At 35.3% G+C, this 7,500-nt stretch overlaps 2 protein-coding genes across 2 annotated transcripts in view; one reads left to right on the plus strand and one right to left on the minus strand.

Moving 5' to 3' along the window:
- The window catches only part of LOC143026313 (protein transport protein Sec61 subunit gamma), an 8,053-nt gene extending 5,581 nt beyond the window's left edge, over positions 1–2,472 (minus strand). The window contains exon 1 of the mRNA XM_076186487.1: positions 2,312–2,472. The gene's annotated coding sequence lies outside the window, so the exon portion shown is untranslated. The remainder of the gene's footprint in view (positions 1–2,311) is intronic.
- Positions 2,473–3,051: 579 nt separating this feature from the next.
- Positions 3,052–7,500, plus strand: part of Coq2 (ubiquinone biosynthesis protein COQ2, mitochondrial) — a 20,804-nt gene continuing 16,355 nt past the window's right edge. Inside the window, exon 1 of the mRNA XM_076186488.1 lies at positions 3,052–3,130. The gene's annotated coding sequence lies outside the window, so the exon portion shown is untranslated. The remainder of the gene's footprint in view (positions 3,131–7,500) is intronic.

Below are 7,500 nucleotides of genomic sequence, written 5' to 3' on the forward strand. Positions count from 1 at the left end.
AGGGAGGGAGAGAGAGATACTGGAGGTGGGTGAGGGAGGGAGAGAGATACTGGAGGGGGATGAGAGAGGGAGGGAGGAAGGGAGAGACAGAGACAGGAGGGGTGAGAGAGGGAGACAGAGACAGGAGGGGAGAGGAGAGAGGGAGACAGAGACAGGAGGGGAGAGGAGAGAGGGAGATGAGATGGGAGAGGAGAGAGGGAGATGAGATGGGAGAGGAAAGAGGGGGGAGGGAGATACACACCACTGGAAAATGAATATTATATATATGTATATATATATATATATATATATATATATATATATATATATATATATATATATATATATATATATACATATATACACATACACAATTTTCCCCCACACCTGCAGCGATATATTTTATTTTCCCAGAAACTAGGGATGGGAACCTTAAAAACATCTTATTTGTCCATTATTGTACACATCTACGACAAAAAAATAAATAAATAAATAAATAAATAAATAAATAAATAAATAAATAAAAAACAAAACAAAAAATACTGATAGGTACTGATAATTTACCACTGCATTTATGTATTTTTTTAATCAGTACTGCTGTTCTTTACAGCTCAAATTTGAAACCTCAACTTATATCTAACAATATCTAATCAATACCCACTAACCTAACCTACAAGAGATGACTGGCCTTATTTTGTCAAGGATTCAACTGGGAGCATTCATGAGGCGAGGCCTTACTATTTTTTTTCTTTTTTTTAAGGAGAGCACAAGAATCCTCGAGTATAGTGGTCCCATCTGCAAAGATGATTTGCTCTCCCACCCTCGTGTGCTAAAGACAGGAACAAAATCTAACATGGATACTAATGATATGCAATAGAATTGTCAAGACAGCCCCCCCTTCCTATTGGGTAATGGGTTGATATGCAATAGAATTGTCAAGACAGCCCCCCCTTCCTATTGGGTAATGGGTTAAGTCTTTCCGTTGCCAACCTGCCCTATGCCAACTTGTCCCATGTCTTGGTCCAACTCATTCTGCTTGTGGTACTAGTACATCCTAACACTGCATATTGACAAATATAATTGCTAGCAGTTATTTTGTAGAGATCTAGGCCTATTCCACTATGACATTTAGTTTAACATTTTTTCACTGTGAATGTCACAAATCAACAGTATTGATGTGAACAATTAAATTCACAAGAGTTCAAGGCCCTGGTTAAAATATTCCCAAGTTACTGGTGTTAATCATGTCATTCTGTTGGGAACACCAAAGATTTTCATTATGGCTTATTGCTAAAGACTGCAGCCTGCCTCAGAATCCCAGGAGGCACTAAAAATGGCTGCCAAATGGGAAACCATTTTTTTTTTTTTTTTGCGAAGTCAAACCCTAGGTCTAATTTACAGCGAGACAAATATTCAATCTCTCTCACAGAATGATCGTGGATGCCGATGCAAAGTCAATCCTTGAGGTTAGTCTAGGGCAGTGTAAAGAATGGGTTCCTGTACAGGTTTCTGGGAATAGCAGTTTATTAAATTGTGTCCATTACCCTTTTTGGCAACAAAGACATTGCTAAGTCACTGCACAATGGACATGTCAATTGCAAGATGAAAAAAAAATCCATGGATGGGTTCCTTTGCATATACTATATAGCCGGGAAACAGTCATTTTCATGTGGATACTTATTCAAATCTACCCCTCTACAGCTGCCCGGAACCCACACAATGTCAAGTGGGACAAATTGGTAGTGGTATGACTTGACCAGTAATCTACTAGAGGTATTTGTTTATATAAACACTTTGAGTACCACAGGTCCTATTTGCACACATTTCCTTCCAAACCCCTAAAGTGAACACAGCAAAATTTCTTTAGCGACAAAACCATCATACCCTCCCCCCTTTTGGTCCCTTATTTCGCCATAAATACCTTACTTTATTGAAATAAATTCAGATACACATTTATGCTGTAATATAACCATGTGCTGACATTAACAATTACCCTCCCCCCCTTTTTTTTTTGACAGAAACAAACAGCTTGGCATATTTCTACAAGGCCAAAAATAGCCAATTATGAGCCTCAGTGATATTTACGAGAAGTATTGATTGACAATTTGTTGCTAGCATCATGCCAATGTATTATCTATAGCTACAAAACTTAGTAAATATTTATATGTATATGTACCTCGGCGAAATTTCTGCCCCTCTACTTGTTACTGCAGACACAAGTGACAAACTGAAGCAGATTTTCTCTACAGACTACACCAATGGTCAAAATATCGAAGATACAATGTCACAATTAACTTATCGAAGTTTCTACCAACACTAATTAAATACTAACCTGATAGAAAATTCTGGGGATCTTGTAGAAGCTTCGGACTTTACTCCACGTCTACCTCGGAGGCAACAACAAGATTCCTATGGCCTTCAGGACTGCTAACCACTCTCCGTCCACCTAGTCAAGGAAAACTATTGACGTCACATCCTCACATCCACCACGTCACAGACACTCCATACACGATTGCAAAATATGAACACAATTATTCATGTTCAAAGATGGAATATAAGAAATAGATATTTATAAATACATATCATGCCATAATAAAAATTAAAATTAGTAATTAAATCTAGAAATAAGAAAATAAAAAATGTTATGTTATTTGCATTATCGATTGACATTGCAATAGGGAAAGAATGATTCTATGCTATTTGTTTATATTTCGTTCGGCAAAATAAATTTTATCGTGATAGAAATAAACTAGATTTAATATATGAGACATAATGTAAAAAACTAACTTCTTTTGACGATTTTTATGTTCTATATTGCTTCAGTAATATAATTTTTAAATGTAAAAATTAAATTGATATTCAGCACTGTAGGGTATATTAGGATTTTTTTTAATAATAGATATCAGGAATCTATTGTGCTACATCTGATAGAAAATATGTCTTGTTATAATACATATAATTTTGGAAATCTTAGTTGACCCTACACGTATAAATAAGAAATATATGAATAACACATAAATATTACCAATCTTTATTTCTAATTTATTCTTATCATTATTATATATAACAAATGCGTCGTGTTACATGCAGTCGAAATGCAGAAAGGTGAATGTAAACAGAAACAGGAGAATATAATTCAATGAGTCTTTTGGTAAGAAAAAGTTCTTCATATTAAAAGTACTTATCCCATGAAATAGAATCAATGTCAAATCTTTAATGTTTGGTAACTTCCTCCTTCTTTGGATTGAAGCATCCTTTCATGACTGACTGCATTTTGAATTTTATGATCTCATCATCATTGATATTATTATAACAGTTTACATTTGTCATTTATAACATAAGATTCTGATCAGAACATTATGCAAGTAGATATTTTTAAGTCTATACTCTTTTAAATGTCTTAATTCTGGAGTGTCCTTGAAATCAGAACGGCTTGACACAAAAGTCACAAATATGAATATCATGAAGACATAATGATGATGATGATTACATCTGCATTTAGTAAATTTTATCATATGCCACCCTCTCAAGGATGTATATATCCTGTTTAAACAGGCCTTGTTCTATTGTGGTTTGTGTCTTTTCTAGTCATTATCTTGATCCACAGTCTCTTCAACTCTTGCAACATTACTTTTCTCAGATAGATTTTTTTTTTTACTTATATTCTTAATTGACTTCTGTGTGATTAATCAGCTGAGAACACTAAATCATCATGGGGTACAGTTTTGTAACTTTTTATCTTATGTCAGTTTATTGGACTATAGTTTAATGTTTATGTGATTCAGTCTATCTTTCAAACATGTAGTTTTTCAAATCTTATTATTTTACAAATGAGTAAATGATTGTATATGATTCTCATGTTTCTTGATAGCAAGTGAAGGGTAACTGATGAGTTAATTCTATCATATTGAGATTAAAACAAACAGCTTTGTTTTATATAATCTACAGTGTTCATAATATAGTATTCACTAGTTTATAATATTAAAGGTTACAATAAAAGAAAATAGCTGATATGATAAGGAATGGTCCCCAAGGAGCAGTACTTTCACCTGTATTTACTGAATTGCAGCATACAATAAAGGAGTAACATTCATTAGGTCCATTTTCTAATGCTCAATTTGTCATACCTCATCTCAAATTCATGTACAGTTCCAGCTTAATTTATATACTTAATTTCCAATTATATTTACATTTTAATTCATGTATTCAAGCTTGATTACCAAGGATTACAAAGATGGAGCATGCCAACAGGAGACCTTTTGGTCCATATCAGGGTTGGATGCAAAAAGAATGATAATAATGATAAATAAATGAATAAATAAAAATATAATAAAGTAAATGATAATAAAATAAATGCATTGGTATAGTTAAATAATAAACAAACAGATAAATAGTAAATAATAGTAAATTCACATATAACTATTAATAGATGAGAATCAAGCAATTAATAAACAAACAGACAAATGATAACAAAAGAAATAAACAAATAATATGAAAGAGATGACAGTCATTACAACATTTCAAGTATTTATGCATCTATATGGAAAACTATTTCTTCACAACCTTTAGACATGTCTTAATTTGTTTCCATGATTTTTTTTTTTTTTTTCATCCGACCTAGATATGGACCAAAAGGTCTCCTGTTGGCATGCTCCACCTTTGTAATCCTTTGTAAGCCCCCACCATTAATCAAGTGATCTTTGTTAATGCAGTATATCCTCTTTAGTGACCTAAATATTGTAATCATATCACCTCTTTCTCTTCAATCTTTCAAAGATAGCAGACCCAGTGCTTTTAGTCTTTCCTTGTATGGTTTATCTCCCTGGCTGGGGACCAGTTTGGCTGCTGCCCTTTGCATTCATTCATTTTTGGTTGTAGCCTCTGTGTGAGGACTGTACCACTGATGCAAATTCCAGTCTTGGACATATCAGGGTTTCAGTTATTTTTTCATCATCTCTTCATCCATATAGTCAAAAGCTACTTTAATCTTCAGCAGTAGTCTATACATCTCTCCCACAATCCTACTGATATATATGTCAGGTGACAAGTTGTCTCTTCATCAACACTTCCAAATATTTCTCCTCCTTTGCTTTTGTAATGGGTTCTCTACCAAAGGAATAGTATAGTTTAAGGGTGATCTGTTGCTACTATTACCAATTTTGAGTAATTTGCATATTTTGGGAGTGAATTGGGTGGGAGTTGGTATATGCCTTTTGACTTAGCTATCTCCCTTGTAAGGAGAAAAAGCCCATAGTAGATAGAATATTTATTTCCCATTCTTGGCTCCTTGGAAAAATAGTGTCTAGATCTTTTTAACAATAGTCCCCAGTCCTCCTTATTTTTCAGTGTTCTCATGATTTTTATGTCATCTGCAAATGTGTTGGCATAGCTTGACCTTCCCTCATGTCATTGACATAGACAAAAAACATTATTGGTGCAAGCACTGAACCTTGTGGAACTCCACTCATTACTGCTCTCCATCTTGAAATTGTATCCATTACTACTGTCTTCATGTGTTATTCAACCTCCTTACAAGTGATCTCCCAGTATCAAGTCTGGTGTATAGTACCAAAATGCTCATCATCATAGATTACTCGATAATAATAACCCAATATAACAACACTAAAGTAGCTGCTAAGAACACCCAAGCTTACCCAGTCAGACTAGAATAATGGTTTAGAAATAATGAATGGAGATCTCCCCTAGAAATGATTATTAACATTGCTTGTTCCAGACATATATAAATCAGTGAAACACCCACTAGTAAAACTGAATGGCAAAACACTTCCACTGGAAAAGAATCCAAACATTTTGGACCATCAGTTTTGATACCCACAAAATCTTCAACCCACACATCAAAGATCTGCCAGTGAAAATCAACAATAAGATATTTAATAAGCTGGTAGATACTGGTTTTGTGCCTATTGCTTGGGGGCAGGCAAACATTGTTCCTATTTTCAAAAAGGGAGATGAATCCTCTAGTGAGTCCTGACCTTAAATCCAGGAAACAGTTCATTAGTACCAGGAATAAAGCTAACAGAGCATTAGGTTTCATTGCAAGGACAGTTACAGATAGAAGTGCAAAGTAATTATCAAACTCTAGCATTAGTTAGACCCATCCTTGACTATGCAGTACATTTTTAGTCTCTGTCTTATAGAATGGACATAAATTCATTAGAATCAGTACAGAGGAGAATGACCAAAATGATGCATGGACTCAGAAATTTACCTTATGAAGAGAGGCTTATGCACCTTAACTTACTTTCTGGAAAGACACAGAGTGCAGGTGATCTAATAGAGGCATTTAAATAGATCAAAGGCTTTAACAAGAGTGATGCAAACAAGGTCATCATTTTAAGACAACAGGGCAGGACTTGCAGTAATGGATTTAAACTGGACAAATTTAGATTTAGGAAGGAAAGAGGCAAGAATTGGTTTACTAATGGGGTGGCCAATGACTTAGTAACCTTGTAGTGAGTGCTGAAACTATCAGTCGTTTTAAGAAATGGTTAGACGACTTTATGGATGGGGATGACAGGAGGTAATGGACATGGAACTGCCTAGTGTAGGGCTTATGGTCTCTTGCACTCTCCTTCATTCTTATGTTCTTATGTTCAGGGCGGTTGGTGGGAGACAGGGATGACCCATTGTCCACGTGGAGCTAAGATTAGAGGTAGGAAAGGGTGGTGCATGGGAGTGGAATGGGTGGGAGTGGTTACATGCCTTTTGACTTAGCTACCTCCCTTGGTATATAGGTAGACTGAAATCAGTTGGAAACATGTGCTTTGAGCAGTGAAAGGAAACTCCAGACAGTCAACAAACATTTCTTGAAAACTTCACTTGACTATGCTTCCACAGCATGGTTCTCAACAATCAGAAATACATGAACACCTTACAAACTGTACAAAATAAAGCATTGGAAATAATAGCAGGATGCACCAAAGTCACTCCACTGTATCTAAATCTGGTTATTGTTGTCATTTCTTAGATTGTCTGACCAAGCAGTCCCTGAGGAATGCCATGGTTGGAATGGGGTTTTCCTACAAATCCCTTATTGTGTATATTGTGTTGGTGGTATACATGATTGTGTACAGTGCAGTCTTCCATACATGTAATGTGTTGTATAGTACAGTAAGTCCACGTTATACGGTACATATGCGTTCCTTAAAACCTTACCGCAAATCGAAATTACTGTATACCAAACCCATTATACATACATATACCAAGGCTTTTCCCCCCTTTCAAGGGAGGTAGTCAAAAAGAAAAGGCAAAAAATCATTCCCACCCATTATAACATGTAATAATAGGATATGGCAGACATACCTTCTCCCTGCTCTTTCCTCTTCAAAACATGAGCAGATACCGTATCTGTGAATTTTTCTTACCGTAAATAGAATCAAGGGTAGTAATTACCAAATACCGTAACTGTGAATTTACCGGATAAAGAATTACCGTATAAGGAGGACTCACTGTATAGGGTGAAATGTTACATCCTGGACGGTTCTGCAATGTGGTCATCCA

This window comes from Oratosquilla oratoria, chromosome 6 (assembly GCF_046742065.1).
Source record: "Oratosquilla oratoria isolate Oo_2021 chromosome 6, ASM4674206v1, whole genome shotgun sequence".
NCBI classification, from domain to species: domain Eukaryota; kingdom Metazoa; phylum Arthropoda; class Malacostraca; order Stomatopoda; family Squillidae; genus Oratosquilla; species Oratosquilla oratoria.